The following is an 18349-nucleotide window of genomic DNA, read 5'->3' as shown; positions in this document are numbered from 1 at the left end:
TGCCTGTATTCTTTCCAATATATCTCTAATTCTTGAATATATGTAGTACTGGCTTTTCCATTATCATTTCAGATAGTGGGATGAATTTTATCTAGAATGAGATAATCAAATTAATTAGAGATTTATTGCCTACAACACATTGCTATCAAAGAAGACCTCAAAAAAAAGTTTGTTTATTAAATAGTTCATGCATTCAATCTCAGGTTTTCTTTTGGATTACTTATACAGTTATATATATATATATATATATATATATATATATATACATACACTCAGTCATGTCCAACTCTCTTGAAACCCCGTGGACTGTAGTCCTCCAGGTTCCTCTGTCCATGAAATTCTCTAGGAAAGAATACTGAAGTGGGCTGCCATTCCCTTCTCCAGGGGATCTTCCCAACCCAGGGACTGAACCCAAGTCTCCTGCATTGCAGGCAGATTCTTTTCCATCTGAGCCACAAGGGAAGCCCATATATATATAGCCACATCTTATTTCTTTTTTAGATATGATACTAAAATATTGTGCCAGCTCCTTTTTCTGTGTATAACATTTTCAAAATCCAAGTTGACCAAATATATATTTTAGAAACCTACATATTAATATTCTGATCATATTTGTTGCTCTACTATATAGAATAAAATAAATTTTTATCAAACCTTATGAGATTTATTCTACAGTCAAAACTCTTTGTTTAAACCTTTAAAATATTTTCTTTAGTTTTTGGTCTCATTTCAGATATAACTGTCCTAGACTTCAAATTTAAAGAGTAATCACCAGATACATCCACAAATGAGTGTCGTATCTCCTTTGGCCCAGCCACTTCACTCCTTCTGGGGCTATTGGTACTTTTCCTCTGCTCTTCCCTAGTAGCATATTGGACACCCTCTGACCTGGGGGACTCATCTTTTGGTGTCATATTTTTTGGCCTTTTATATAGTTCATGAGGTTCTCACAGCAAGTATACTGCGGTTCGCCGTTCCCTCCTCCACTGGATCATGTTTTGTCAGAACTCTCTGCTATGTCCTAGCCATCTTAGGTGTTCCTGCATAGCATGGCCCATAGCTTCATTGAGTTATGCAAGCCCCTTCACCACAACAATGCAGAAATCCATGAAGGGGAATTTAATTCATAATGATAGTAATCATCCCACATATCTTAAGTTTTAAGTCAGATAACCAGCATAAGAAGATTGGACCTGTATAAGCTCTGATCTTTTTAAAAATATAAATATATCTTAAGTGTCTAAGAATAATATTTAAATAACATAATATTAGAATAATACTTCTGAAAATATCTTTGAGTTCTAGTCTTTTCGGGCCTTTGGACTTCTTGATTTTTATTTTCTTTAGTTTTCTATCTTATTAATAAAAAGAGTAATGTTAGTAAAATAACAAAAAGGTTTACAAAGCCTTGACTTAATTTTTCTTTCAACATAAGGAAATCCTTTTAGCAGGCTACTACATTTGTGTTCATAATCATATGTAAGCTGTGACAAGTAGTTTAAATGGAAACCGGTTCTTTGAGTCTGAATTGGAAAAAAATATCAAGTTTCAACATTTATGGGAGGAGAGGATTCTGCCAGCAGTTTCTAAAACCAAAACTTATAATCCAAAAAGAGAAAAAGCAAATCCTTAAGAATTATTGTTAGTTACTGAGCCTTCCAAACAGACAACAAGGAGATGTTTCCTGATTGCTGCATTCATATATAAAAAATCTACGTGCTCCCACCTTCATTTTCTCTTTTATGGCTCTTCTTAATGTAAATATTAAAGTAAATTTATCCACATAAAATGTGTGATTCGTGAAATGTGTTAGAAGCAACTGTTTTGAATATCACAGACTCTAAAATGCCTAGAGGAAGCTTAACATCTGGAGTGATCTTGAAAGAGAAATTATCAAACTCTTTTCCTGCTCATTCAGTTAAACTAAATATGTTATAGGTACTGATAATCTTTGTATTCACCAGACATTGTACTAAGGGTTATACAAAATAATCTCAATTCAGCATCTATGACTCATTCAGCCTTTTTCCCTCTGTTTTTAGTGAAGAGCTGAAAAGGGTCAATCTTTACTTGTTAACCCCTTTGTCTTTGCCCAATCACACCTACCCCACCTGATGTATCAAATTGCCAACCCAAGCACAAAACATAAACAGGTTTTTCTGAAGTTACAATAGCCTTTTAGTTATCAAATTAAAATGTGGAAAATTGGTCCTTCATTGTATGTCTCTGATGCATATAACACTGTTGATCACTAATTTTTAATTCTCTGCACCCTTGACTTTTCTGTGTGTTTTTGTATCTCCTTGCCATTTTATACATTCTTTGCCTGCCTGCTAGGTTCCTGAACTTCTGTGAAATGGAAATATTTGTGCTTTCCAGGAATCTAGTGTATAAGCATGATATTAATCATTTCATCTATTCTCATATTTCTCATTATCTTTCATATACTTATCATTTCAAAATTTATATTCCCTGGTCACACCACTCCCTTGAACTTCAGAATTGATTATATAATTATTTACTATGTCTTTTTCAAAAACATGTATTTCAATACTGAACTTATTGGCTAAAAATAAAAGTATTGCTAGTGCTAAATGCTGGTAGATGAGGAACAGCTGCAACTCTAATATGCTGGTGAGAATTTAATATGCTGAAACAAAACACTTTGGAAAACTTTTAGTAGTTCATTATGAACTTGAAGTGAAGTGAAGTTGCTCAGTCGTGTCCGACTCTTAGTGACCCCATGGACTGCAGCCTACCAGGCTCCTCCGTCCATGGGATTTTCCAGGCAAGGGTACTGGAGTGGGTTGCACTGGAGTGGGTTGCCATTATGAACTTAAACATACAATAATCAAATGACGTTGCAATTGATATCCTATTTACCCAAGAGCAAATGCTCACCCAAAGGTTTATATATGAATGTACAAAACAGTGTAATTTTTAATCCAAAAGCCAGAAACAACTCAAATATTGATGAATGGATTAAACAGATAAACAGATTGTAATATAGCCATATGATGGAATACTACTCTGCCACAAAAAAGGAATATTCAGTTGATACACTCAAATATATGACTGAATATTAAAGATATTATGTTAAGGAAAATATAAATAGTACATACTGCATTATTCCCTTTATAAGAAACTCTAGAAAATACAAATTTAATCTATAGTGATACAATGCATATTAGCAGTTACCTGCTGCTAGAGGCTGGAGGAACTTGACTTGCAAACTGGTGTGAGGGAATTTTCAAAAGAGTTAAATCTTACTGTAAATGATTAAGTCTCAATAAAAATTATTTAAAAAGTGAATTCATTGTCACCCCTTTTCTGCTCCCCTTACACCAAAATCTTTCATTTTTCCATATTAGCTTGGTGATGAGTCCGCAATCTGCTCAATCATCCAAGATAAATGCTTGGAATTCATTCATCCCTAATTCTATCCTTTCATTCTATGGCCAGTTGTCAAACTCCTCTATCTATGTCATCTGAGTATTTCCCAGGTGTCTCAAACCCTTTGCTTTTACTCCCTTTCTTCTAATATCTTTCCTCTCTCTTGAGGTACATGCTCATTTGTTTCCTATGGAACTGACCCTCACCTACTATCGATTGTACTTACAGTTACATTATAGTAATATAATATAGTAATACATTATATGTACTTACATTATAGTAAACTTACAGTTTACTATAATGCTTTATCCAATTAGCTTGATAATTTAGTTCTTAGGAAGGGAAATTAAAACTAAATAGATTTACCACCATTTCCCATGCTTTATTGGATTATTCAAAGTATGCCTTCTTGAGATGCAATAATGTGTAACTCTAGTTCTTGAGAAAAATGTTAAAGGTCCAATAAATACAATTTCTTGCCTCAGATTTTAGAATTAAATGAAAAACAAGGCACTGGAGACTTTAAAATAAAGGTCAGTATTTTAAATTTATTACTAATAAGCCTGTTTGGACAATGTGACTTTTGAACTACAGTTAAATAGGCTTGCTAGTACTATTTCACATTTGGACAGATTTACCAATCCAAGCATTGGCATCTCTGAACTAGTAATCTACAATCCTCCCATAAAGAGCAGAAATTACCACTGTGAGATAATGACAAAATGGAAGAACAAACTAGAATGAACCTTTTCTCTGGTAGACAGATATGAAAGAGTGAGGTTAATGAGTTAGGCATATGAACTATTTCCAGAACCCCTCCTCCCCTTGGGAAAAACTTAATAGACTGTGTAGATATTAAGGAAATATTCCTTCCATATGTCACCCTTGTAGGTATTGGATAAGACATATAAAAAAGTTAAAGTATAGGAAATAAATTGCCCACCAGACAGCTGTCTCTGCACCTCTCCTTGACACGTGGAAGAGGGGAAGAACCCATATGGAACTGAAGCCAATTTGGAAAAAATATTACCAGAGAAACTGAACAAAAGAGACAAATTCATGATGACATTATTTGAACACCTAAATCCAGACTGGGTAGGCCTTTATGTCACTGCTTCCTGGCTCCTACAAGGAGGACAATGGGCTCTAATGTGGGCAGATAATATGGCTGAAGATCTATACAAGGACACAGCTGATTTCTCCTAATATACAACCGCATGCATGCTTACTAAGTCTCTTCAGTCATGTCCAACTCTTTGCGACCCCATGGACTATAGCCCGCCAGGCTCCTCCATCTGTGGAATTCTCCAAGCAAGAATACTGGAATGGGTTGCTGTGCCCTTCTCCAGGGGATCTTCCCAACCCAGTGATCAAACCTGCATCTTTTATGTCTCCTGCATTAGCAGGCGTGTTCTTTACCACTAGCGCCACCTGGGAATCCCAATATATAATTTCATGTCAGCCCAAATGCTTGTGAACTCCCCTCTATGGAGAAGGCTCTACATTTCCATCAGTTTTGAAGTACCACATGCTTACCACTTATCACGGCATGACAGGAGGTAGAGGTGAGCTGGCTGGGAACTGATGAGAACCCTGTGGTGTTGTGAAAAGGGCCTACCTGTGAGATAAGAGGGCTTCCCCAGTAGCTTAGTGGTAAAGAATCCGCCTACAATGCAGGAGCCGATTCCTAAGTTGGAAAGATCCCCTGGAAGAAGAAATGGCAACTCATTCCAGTATTCTTGCCTGGAGAATCCCATGGACAGAGGAGCATGGTGGGCTACAGTCCATGGGGTCGCAAAGAGTCCAACATGACTAAAGCGATACAGCACATGGGATAAGAACAGGAACTCTATACAGTTTTGGTAACCAATCAAGGTTAAAGACAGTCTTTGCAGAGGATGAAGGATTATAGTTTTACATTACTTTAATGATATAAAGTTTTTAAAATTTAAATATATATTTTAAATTTAAAATATGATAGGTAAATATCAGGTGGATCTTAATATTTGTGCATATTTTTGGAAGAAATATTCTTTGAATATTGAATTTAGTATAATAAACTGTAACATAATTTCAGTTCAGTTCAGTCGTGTCTGATTCTTTGCAACCCCATGAACCGCAGCACACCAGGCCTCCCTATGCATCACCAACTCCCACAGTTTACCCAAACTCATGTCTATTGAGTCGGTGATGCCATCCAACCATTTCATCCTCTGTCGTCCCCTTCTCCTCCCACTTTCAATCTTTCCCAGCACCAGGGTCTTTTCAAATGAGTCGGTTCTTCTCATAACATAGCCTAAGTATTGGAGTTTCAGCTTCAACATCAGTCCTTCCAATGAACACTCAGGACTGATCTCCTTTAGGATGGACTGGTTGTATCTCCTTGCTGTCCAAGGGACCCTCAAGAGTCTTCACCAACACCACAGTTCAAAAGCATCAATTCTTTGGTGCTCAGCTTTCTATGTAATCCAACTCTACATCCATACATGACTACTGGAAAAAGCATATCTTTGACTAGACAGACCTTAGTTGGCAAAGTAATGTCTCTGCTTTTTAATATGCTGTCTAGGTTGGTCATAACTTTCCTTCTAGGAAGCAAGCGTCTTTTAAATTCATGGCTGCAGTCACCATGTGCTGTGATTTTGGAGCCCCCAAAAATAAAGTCTGCCACTGTTTCCCCATCTATGTACCATGAAGTGATGGGACTGGATGCCATGATTTTAGTTTTCTGAATGGTGAGCTTTAAGTCAGCATTTACACTCTCCCCTTTCACTTTCATGAAGAGGCTCTTTAGTTCCTCTTCACTTTTGCCATAAGGGTAGTGTCATCTGCATATCTGATGTTATTGATATTTCTTCCTGAAATCTTGATTCCAGCTTGCGATTCATCCAGCTGAGCATTTCTCATGATGTACTCTGCATATAGTTAAATAAGCAGGGTGAAAATATACAGCCTTGACATATTTCTTTTCCTATTTGGAACCAGTAACATGATTTGGAGTATAAAAATTAAGGACAAAGCAAATAAAAAATGAAACATTAAAAATACTTCTAAATTCTCATCTACTATATAGAAGAAGCAAACTAAATAAGGACCACCTTGGATGTTTAATCTAATGAGCATATGTGAAATTGTGTGCTCAGTATTTAGAGAATACATGTCATTTCAAGTAAAAAATGGAGCAGTTTTAGCACATTATCAGGAACCATACCAGTTAAATAAGCACATTTCAATGAAAGCAAACTATCAATGCCATGCAGACCACCTACACTAATGGGTCAGAAATGAACATGGCCAGCAAAAGGAGATACCTCTTTTTTTCTTGGTTGGAACCTTTAATAAAAGGTACTGATAAAAATGGATGCCATCTGGGTAAAAGAAAATAGATTCCCTACATCATTATAAATATAATGTCCAGATGGATTAAGATGAAAATGTAAGCAGCAAAAATTTAGCAACTTACGAAAACATAGAATACAATGTATTTCTGACCCTTGGCAAGGAAGAATTTTGTAAGGATTAAATGCATATGTAAGAAAATATGCTTATTTTTAAATGTTAAAATTAGAAATTTATAGTAATAGAATGTTTTATAATAGATTTGTATATCATTTATTTAAATTAATGTATTAAAACTAAATAAACAACACCCTCACAGTTCAGTGTGTAAAGACAAAGAACTCAGTTGAAACTGGATGAAAAATACACAAACGGTTCACAGAAACTGAGCCATATCCTCCCACTTTATACATGGTTTAGTTTTCTGCAGTTTTAGTTACCTGAGATCACCTGCAGTCTGAAAATGTTAAATGTAAAATTCCAGACATAAACATTTTGTAAGTTTTAAACCACTTGCCTTTCTGAAATGAAATGAAATCTCAATGCAGAATGAAATCTCATGCCCTCCTGCACCATCCCCCCTGGGGTGTGAATCATCCCTTTGTCCGGGGGTAACCATGCTGTATGCATTACTGCCCTTTCTAACAATATAGGAAAAATATAGTATATATAGAGTTCAGTACTGTCTGAAGTTTCAAGCATCCACTGGAGGTCTTGTTATTTATTTTCCCCACCATGAATAAGAGGGGACTGCTGTATGTACATTTTGTTTATCATGACAATTTTAATTCTAGTTAGAGCAACTCTCTCATACAGATGTACTGGAGGCAGATGGAGATCTTTTATTGCTGTATTATTTGTAAGGACAAAAACTTGGAAAAAATTAAATGTCTTTCAATTTCAATATAACAATAAATTATGGGGTGTTCATATAGTGGTACTCTATAAAATAGTTAACAAGAATGAACTACAGCTATAAGTATCAAAATGGCTAATCTTGAAAATATCGTGCTTGTGAAAGTAGCAAATTGTAAAAGAATATTTACAGGAGCAGTTATGGTAATTTTATAAACACAAAATGGTACTATATATTTTAGGGTACATAAATAGGTAATTAAATATATATTCATGCATAGAGACAATAAACAACTTCAAGATAAATGGATCAAGAAGAGAAGAATAGAGTGAGATAAGGCAAGTGCTTTAACTAGCTCTGTAACATTTTTGTTTTTATTTTAAAATACTACAAGGAAAATATACAAAATATTTTCATCTAAATTCTGGATACATGAGATGTATTACATATTTTAAAGTAATGAACATTTTAAAAAACTTTAAAAATGATTTCATAATTTATCAATTTAGAACTTACTGAGTTAAACAGCACTAATTTAAAATATTTCCCTTTTTTTTTTTTTTTTTACTGGTAGTAGATCACAAAGATACTACGATTGAAATATTAAGCAAGCACTTTCAAGTTTCCTATATTATTAAATCTTTTGTATTTCTATGGTGGGGGAAAACTAAATATTTCTGTCTCTTATGCTTAATACATACTTTACTGGATTTCTATATTAGATATCCCTGCCAGAGAGCCTCATAAGACTAGAAATATTTTTACATTAGTAGCATTATTAGTTCAGTACAGTAGTACTCTGACATATATATATATATTAATTTTTTGTGTATTTTTATTTTTCTGAGAAAGTTTTTTATTATATCTAATTTAATTTCATTCTGTGAGATACAACAATCTTCATGTATGGAATTACATGAAGAGATGAGGCATATTTTACTTAGCTTTTTCTTTGAAAATATAAAAGGGCTATTTGTAAGAAGAAATGAAATCATACACTTATAATACTTTTGTAGAATTTAAATTAAGTTAAAATTAAGCAAATGCAGATAATTTATGTTGAGAACAATGTTTCAAACTTCTAAGAAAGAATTCAAAACTGCTTCTTATATTTCAGATTCAATTCTATGAACTTTATAAATATTAACTCATATAACCTCATGATGGTTCTATGAGGTAGGTATTGAAACTGTCCTCCTTTTTACAAGTGTCAACACTTAAGACACAGAAAAGTAAAGAAATTACTTTATATCATAGAGCTCAAAGGTGATTGATTTAGGCGATGAACCTGACCACAGACATGCTACTCCTTACCACTTTCTATGTTCTATTGCTGAGGCAATACTGTTTTTATTATATTTTTGCTTTGATGCCAGTCTGCAATTGAATATATGATTTGAAGCCACCCTATTGGACTCCTTGTAGATACCTGCACTTATTTAGGTACACACAAACTAGTGTAAGCATAGTGGTTATCAGTGATAATACATTTAAACAAGGAATTCAGCGACCTACTGCATAGGTCCCCAGTCACAGGTCTATTTTCCTTTTTGCTGAAAGAAGAAGTAAACTAAACATAACAACATGGAGTCAGCAATGGGATTAATCTCTTTACAACTAAAATAACTCACAAACCTTAATTAAAGCATATGACAGATCATCTTTGATTAGATCTGTGGAGATGTGACAACAGTGCCTTGTCCTCCCACACTCTAGTTTTAATGCTTTCTTCTTCTTGAATAGGAATAAACTCAATGGCAAAGATCTAGGTTGTTGTTGAAACAACAGTAGTAGGTACTTCAAGTTGCCATGGTAACAGGAATCTTATTGGGAGCCTTCTTTCCTCTTATTGCAGTACTGACTCAAGCCAAAATTTGGCATATCTATCCATTTAATTTGGGCTTCCCTGTGGCTCAGCAGTAAATATAAAGAAAGAGAAGGAAAAAGAACATAAGAATCTAGTTTATGTACAGACGTTTTGTACTCTATCAATTATGTGAGTGGGAGCTTCCTAGGTGGCTCAGTGGTAAAAAAAAAAAAAAATCCTCCTGCCAATGCAAGTTCAATCCCTGGGTCAGGAAGATCCCCTGGAGAAGGAAAGGGCAACCTACTCCAGTATTCTTACCTGGGAAATCCCATGAACAGAGGAGACTGGCAGGCTACAGTCCATGGACTCGAAAAGGAGTTGGAAGTGACTCAGCAACTAAACAACAACAGTAACATCCATTTAGTTTACTCAGTAAAAATTAAATTGGCTACTTACACTGCCTGAGGTGTTGGTCTAGAAGCTTTAGGAAATGAAAGCTTTTTGCTATTTATAAGATCCCATACTCTAGCTTATTTCTTATTTGACCACATTTTTTGCCACAAATTCTGATTTTTTTTTTTTTAACCTCAGGTTGGCCAATCAGGTTCTTCTATGCACAGACCTTAGGGGATCCCAGATTTATGGGTGTTTCAATCTTTTTTTTTTTTAATCTCCAACAGACCTTGATAAGAATTATGTAAAAATTTAAATGATTGCTTCTGTTAAGACATTCACACTATTCCAATTTTAAATAGCATGTGAATATAATAAATCTAGTAACTCTTATACAGCTGCGGTTTCTTGGGGAAAGTGCTTAATGCTTGAGAAATTACACTTTATTTATATTTCAGATGCATAACTCAATACGTGTATATTTGGGGGAAGAAATGGGAAGAGTAAGATGGTTGAGGGAAGATGACAAAGGTTTTTGCAATGTACCATGAGAATTGTACCATAATAACTACCATAAGCATATTTTAGATAATACCTAGGAAAATATTTATTGAAATAATTATTAGAAAAAATGTCATAATAATCTTAGCTCATGCTACCCAATAAAATACTATATATAAAGAAATTTACTCTCACCATTCTGGAGGCTGGAAAGTCCAAGATCAGAGTGGCAGCATGGTCAGTTTTTGTTAAGAGGTCTCTTCTTGACTTGCGGATGGCAGTCTTCTCATTGTGTTCTCCCATGGTAGAAAGAGGGTACTCTGATATATCTTCTCTTTATAATGCTGCTGCTGCTGCTGCTGCTAAGTCGCTTCAGTCGTGTCCCACTCTGTGCGACCCCATAGACGGCAGCCCACCAGGTTCCCCCGTCCCTGGGATTCTCCAGGTAAGAACACTTGAGTGGGTTGCCATTTACTGGTCATTATAGATCAGAGCCCACTTTGCAGGCTCATTTAACTTTTATCATATCCTGACAGACCTTGATGGTTGGATGGAGTCACTGACTCAATGGACATGGATTTGGGTAGACTCCAGCAGTTGGTGATGGATAGGGAGGCCTGGCATGGTGCGGTTCATGGGGTCACAAAGAGTTGGATACGACTGAGCGACTGAACTGAACCGAACTGACAGACCTTATCTTCAAATACAGTTACATTTGGAGTTAGGTCTTCAACATAAGATTTTAGAAGTGATGCAAACATTTGGTCCATAACACTAAGTAATGGGCTATTAACAGCAGTAAGGAGTCTTTGATTCTCAGAACAAAATGAAAACAGAGTACTTCTAAAAACATGTTAATGGATTATGTGTATTTTGTATGTGACTTTGATTTTAGTGGCCATTTATATTTGAGGAAATATCAAAAAGAAATTCCAGTGACTGGATGGGTCCTTTGGGAAATTTACAAAGATAATATAATTCTGTGAGAATGCATAAAATCTGAATTTTGAACTGTTGCTATGTTTTAGATAAGCTAACAAGGTGAGCAAGGATGCATTCCAGATCATCAGTTTCTCTGAATTTAGAATTGTTTTAAGATGACATTACTGCAAAGGAAAAACTTGAAAAACTTGAGCTATGGTTTGTTAAAGAGAATTACCAGATTTATCAGAGTGGCAGATAAATGTTTGGGGAAATACTGTTCAATGCAGACTTATAAAGATAGCAATAAAACATTAGTAGGAAACTGAGGTTACAAAAAATGTGTAGCAGAAAATAAGTCCAAGAGATTATCCTTCGGCTCATCCTCACTGTCTTTGTTAATTTTTTTTCCATCAGAGATTCATTTTGCTTTCTCCTAAATCTTCCTTTCAGCTTGCTGTACTTAAACTGTATTGCAATTCAGTTCTAATAAGGGTCTGTGTAGATTGTTATATACTATTTTAAAGAAAAAGATTTTTAAAAAGCAGGAAAATATTTTGCTGTTTCATGTTACATTTAATCTGACCTCAAATCAATATTAATTTTCAAATTTCTTAAATCACCTCCATTCAACTAAATTGTAAAACTCTAGCTTTCATAGGCATGTTTGTTTCCTAAATTATATATATATATATATATATATATATATATATATATATATTAATGCTAGTACAAATTAAAGCTTTTATCCTTCTTTCTTAAGAACCACTTGATTGGTCTAAGTCTCTTACTTTCATAGGCAAGTGTCATTCACACTTCTACACAGTAGCCTAGCAACAGCAAATTTCAAGGCCTTAATATAGTAGTATTCTCTGAAATAATTTCAAAACGATGCCACTCTCTGAAAGCCAAAAGAATACTGTTGGCAGAACTTTCCTCCTTGTTAGAAATTTAGTTAGGTGAACTTCCTAATTACTCAAGAACTTAGATTTGAAATCCAAAAATATCAAATACCCATTTATAAAACTACTTTGAACAGCAACAACATAAATCAAATAATGAGGTAGTTTGCAATCTAGGGAACAGTAATGCCACTTTCTGGTTTCTGTCTCTTTCAAGGATAAGTAATGCCATCAGTGTACTTAGATAATCAGATTAAATCAGCTGTAACTATTGAGTATTGTGCTCAAAAGTATAGCCAAACTAGTCAAGTAAGATTGATTTCCTAAAGCTACAAAAGAGATTTGAATTTAAGTTAAATCACCCTAAGAATTAACTTACATTATTATAATACAAAATGATTATAGGGTAGAGTGAAAAAGTGGCAGTCACCACATATTTGGCAATTTTTTAATTGTCTAGAAAGTAGAATTGTCAGAGATAAAATCTGGGCCTCCGACTAAAATTTGAATTTCAGATTAGCAACAAATAATTTTAGTGTAAGTATGTCACAAGCAATATTTAGGACAGAGTTATTCACTAAAAAAATTTGTTGTTGATTACCTGAAATTCAGATTTAACTGAGTTAGCCTACAATTTTATTTGCTAAATGTGGGAACTCTTATTACACAGTGATTTGAAAAAAAATCTATAAAATAAGTTAGTCACCTTGTAGACATTACAGACTAAATAAATGTTTAACAACCTGAGAGTACTGCTAAAGAATTTAACCTTTTTTAAAACTGAAGCATCACAGTATTTACTAGGTACTTTGACTAGAAAATAATATACTAAACAAATCTGATTTATGAGATGTATCAGAATTATAATCTTTGAAATGTCCAGTTTGCACTTATTTTCTGTTTATTCAATAAGTAATAGTCTGTCTTATGGAAATATTTAATATATGCTTCTTTTTTTTTATATGCTTCTTTTCTTAAAATCATTCTTATACTTGAATAAAACAAAAATACAATGAAAGAAAATGTCATAATGTATTATCCAATAACATAGTGGATAGTAGCAATGCTTTCAGATTGAGGGATAGTATGAGGCTATGTCAACAGCACTAACTGACCTAACTGAAATGATATGATGTAGTTGAATATTTAAGAAAGCATAGTAGTGGATGCAGGTTCACTCAGGGATTGAAATGAGGAAATCCTTGTTGTCATTTTTATTTCACTAGTTACAGTAAGTTTTCAACTTATAAAAAGTAGAGCACAGATCCTGGAAATTGAAATCCTGTACTAAAGCACAGCCAGGTGCAGGACAATCAATGGCAAAACCAAATTGAAGTTGATGCCTGTAATCGATGTGACTTAACCCTGATTTGGGAAAAAGTTCTTTTGACGGTGAGAATATAAACTCTAGTCACTCCTCTGCATTTCTGCTAAAAGTGACAATCATTTCTTATCAGTGATGATATGTAGCCTTTCCAGACATAGAATGTGCAAGAATAACGACTGCCGGTGGATGGGAGAGGGATGGGAGCTGGTCGTAAGCCAATTCTCCTGCTACAAGCACACTGTTTACAAACACTAAGCAAGATAACAGTTGATGTCGTATATTCTTGATACCTAATGGTAGGTGAACAGCTTACTTGTGAGACTTACATAAGTTGTTTAACCTGTCAGGTTCCGTTCTCTTAAATGAGATGAACCCTAAGTCTTACTGGCTCTTACCAACTCTGGCTGTACCAATGATCAGGACTTTTACGAATGAGGTGTGATTGCCTTACATGAATTGCTTAGACACAGAAGTATTCATAAGCATAGAAATACTAAAATCTATTCCATAGGATAACATGTTGAGGGAAGATATTCTGAATATTTCTGCAGTCCCTGCTTTATCTTTTATATGAACCAAATTTCAGTTATTTATGCAATTGTACTGGACCTACCTATGTGTATTAAAAGAGGTTGGACACTTTAAAAAACATTAATAATATTTATCTGACTTAGGAACATGTGTTTCTTTCAGTAGAGCTATGCTAAAAATTATATATATATATATATACACACACACACACACACACATATATATATATATATACACGCATATATATATATATACACACATTCCTTTTTTTCAGTTGGATTCTTTTGAGCCAAAGCCAGGAATGAAACTATTATGCAATGATTCCATACTATGATTTTTCTTAAACTCTCAACTTAGTGCTCTGTATTGGAATGGAGATAATGCCATGTAAATAAAACTCTAGAGTATTTTTCATTCAAGCAAATAGACATGGAACATAATAGCTATGTGAATTTGAGCAAAGTATCTTGTTCTCTTGTGACTCTTTTTAAATATAGTATAATATTTACCAATCTCATAGGACTGTTGTGAATCTAACTGAGAAGAGCACAATACAGTCTGGTGGTAAATGCTCAGTAAACATAAGTTATTGTTACTAACATGACAGCTACAACTATTATCAAAATAATTATTTTTAATAATTCCAATAGATATAGTAAAAGCATTTGATAAAATTTAACATCTGTTTTGATAAGACCTATCAAAAACTGGGTGTGAAGGGAAGAAACATACCTTAGTATAATAAAGGCCATATATGACAAACCAACAGCTGAAAGCTTTTCCTCTAAGATCAGGAACAAGACAAGGATGCCCACTCGTGCCACTTTTATTAAACTTGTATTAGAATTCCTAGCTACACCATTTAGACAAGAAAATGAAATAAAAGGCATCCATATTAGAAAGGAAGAAGTATAACTGTCACTATTTGCAGATGACAAGATACTATATATAGCAAACTCTAAAAACACCAAAAAACTGTTAGAACTAATAAATGAATTCAGTAAAGTTATAGGATACAAAATCAATAGATATAAATACATGGTATTTATGTATACTGATAATGAACTATCAGAAAAGAAAACTAAAAAAAAATTTCACTTATAATTGCATCCAAAAAATAAAATATCTAGGAGTAAATTTAACCAAAGACGTGAAAGGCATGTATGCTGAAAAGTATAAGAATCATATCAAAGAAATTGAAGAATGCACAAATATAGGAATAAAATATTCTGTGTTCATGGATTGGAAAAAAGTGATATAGTATAGCAGCTGAACTCAACATATATTTATAGGACATTGCATCCCCCCAAATCAGAATACATTCTTTTCAAGTGCACATGAAACATTCTCCAGGATATATCACATTCTAGGCTATGGCACCCCACTCCAGTACTGTTGCCCGGAAAATCCCATGGACAGAGGAGCCTGGTGGGCTGCAGTCCATGGGGTTGCTAAGAGTCAGACACGACTGAGCGACTTCTTTCACTTTCCACTTTTACGCACTGGAGAAGGAAATGGCAACCCACTCCAGCGTTCTTGCCTAGAGAATCCCATGGACGGAGAAGCCTGGTAGGCTGCAGTCCATGGGGTTGCACAGAGTCGGACACGACTGAAGCGACTTAGCAGCAGCAGCAGCAGGCTATGAAACCAGTCTCCAAAAATTAAGTTTGAAATCATATAAAGTATCCTCACTACCTCAACACTAGGAAATTAAAGATCAAGTAAGGAAAAAAAAAAAAAAAAAACTAGAAAAAAGCACCAACATTTAAAATTAAACAATTTACAACTAAACAATTAATATCGTTAAAATGTTACTACTAGCTAAAGCTATCTATAGATTCAGTGTAATCCCTATCAAGATACAAATGACATACTTCACAGAACTAGAATAAATCTTAAATAGTATTGAAATTCAAAAGACCCCAGATAGCCAAATCAATCTTGGGAAAGAAAAATAAAGCTGGAGGTATTATGACCCCTGATTTCAAATTATATGGCAAAGCTCTAGTAATGAAAACAGTATAGCACTGGCTGAAAACCAGATATACATATCAACAGAGCAGCAGACAAAAAAGTACACATATATGAAAAATTAACTTACAACAAAGGAGCAAAGAACATACAATGGAAAAGGAATAGTCTCATCAATAAATGGTGTAGGTAAAGCTGTACAACCACATGCAAAATTAGGAAACTAGACCACCTGTCTTACACCATAGACAAAAATGAACTGAAAATCAATTATAAACTTGAGTGTAATACCTTAAACCATAAAATTCCTAGAAGAATATGTAGGTAATAATGTCATTCACATCTTTTTGTGAATCTGATTCAAAAGCAAGGAAAATAAAAGCAAAAGTAAACAAATGGGATTACATCAAGCTATTATAATCAGTTTCTACTCAGTAAAAGACACCATTATCAAAACAATAAGGCAGCCTACTGAATGGGAGAAATTATTTACAAATCATATATTCAATAAGGGATGAGTGTCCAAAATATAAGAACTCACAGAATTCAACAACAAAAACACAAACAACGCAATTAAAAACTAGGTAAAGAATCTGAACATATATTTCTCAAAAGAAAACAAACAGACGATCAATAGACACATGAAAAGATGTTCAATGTCACTCATTATTAGGGAAATGTAAATCAAAACCATGAGATATCACCTCACACCTGGTAGAATTGACTCTTATCATAAAGAGAAGATATAACAAGTGTTGAAAAGGATATGACACAAAGAAAACCCTCATACACTGTTGGTGAATCTATAAATTATTGCAGTCACTATGGGAAACAGTATAGAGATTCTTCAAATTAAGAACAGAATTATCATATGATGCAGCTATTCCACTTTTGGAGCTTATCTAAAAAACACAGAAGAACACATAATTCCAAAAGATACATGCACCTCTGTTCATGGCAGAAGTTTTTACAGTAGCCAAGATATGGAAACAACCTAACTGTTCATCGATGGATGAATGGATAAACAAAGACATTTTGTGTACACACACACACACACACGCATACACAAAGACACACATACTGGAGTGTTACTCAGCCACCAAAAAAAAAGAATGAAATCCTGTCATTTGCAGCAACATGGATGGACTATGAAGATATTCTGCTAAGTGAAATAAGTCAGATGTAGAAATATAAATACCATGCGATTTCACTAATATGTAGAATCTGAAAAAAAGAAACAAGTAAACAAAATTAAAACAAAACAGACTCATAGATACAGAGAACAGATTGACGGTTACCAGAAAAGAAAGGGCATCAGTGGTGTGTGAAATTGGTGAAGAGGGACAATTGTATGGTGATGTATGGTAACTAGACTTGTGATGGTTAACACTATGTGTGTGCTAAATTGCTTGTCATGTCTGACTCAGCGACGCTATGGACGTTAGCCCACCAGGCTCCTCTGTCCATGGGATTCTCCAGGCAAGAATACTGAAGTGGGTTTCCATGTCCTCCTCCAGGGGATCTTCCTGACCCAGGGATCGAACCCACCTCTCTCACATCTACTGCATTGGCAGGCAGCTTCTTTACCATTAGTAACAGTTTGTAGTGGATGCAACATTGAATTATAGTAACATAGTACCCCTGAAACATATATAGTTAAAAAGTTAAATAAGTAAAGATATTATTACAAATCTGAGAAGATCAGAGCTAATTAGAAGTCGATTCTGCTTTTCATTGCCTGTCCAGTGAATCCTCTACACAGATATCAGTAAATTCAGGTTTAAATAACCTGGTGAAGAGAAAAGGAGAGCTTTTCACTTTATCAATATTCATGGACTATTTATAAAATATAGCGGAATGTAAGAGAGATAATATGAGGACAGTTTTAAAGAGAAAGAAAGATGACTGTGGAAAGCAAATTTATTTGCCTATACCATTGCCAATCACCAGTCAGATCTACAATTGGGATGCATCCGTGTCTTGAGAACCCCATGAATAATATGGTAAGGCAAAAAGATATGACACTGAAAGCTGGACTCCCCAGCAGGTGCCCAATATGCTACTAGAGAAGAGTGGAGAAATAACTCCAGAAAGTTTGAAGAGATGGAGCCACTGTGAAAACAACACTCAGTTGTGGATGTGGCTGGTGATGGAAGCAAGGTCCGATGCTGTAAAGAGCAACATTGCATAGGAACCTGGAATGTTAGGTCCATGAATCAAGGTAAATTGGAAGTTGTCAAACAGAAGAGAGCAAGAATGAACATTGACAATTTAGGCATCACAAACTGAAATCAAGATTGCCGGTAGAAATATCAGTAACCTCAAATATGCAGATGATACCACCCTTATAGCAGAAAGCAAAGAGGAACTAAAGAGCCTCTTGATGAAAGTGAAAGAGGAAAGTAAAA

The sequence above is a fragment of the Bubalus bubalis genome, chromosome 9 (genome assembly GCF_019923935.1).
Source record: "Bubalus bubalis isolate 160015118507 breed Murrah chromosome 9, NDDB_SH_1, whole genome shotgun sequence".
Lineage (NCBI taxonomy): Eukaryota > Metazoa > Chordata > Mammalia > Artiodactyla > Bovidae > Bubalus > Bubalus bubalis.
The sequence above is the reverse complement of the archived record's forward strand: the minus strand, read 5'-3'. Positions refer to the sequence as shown.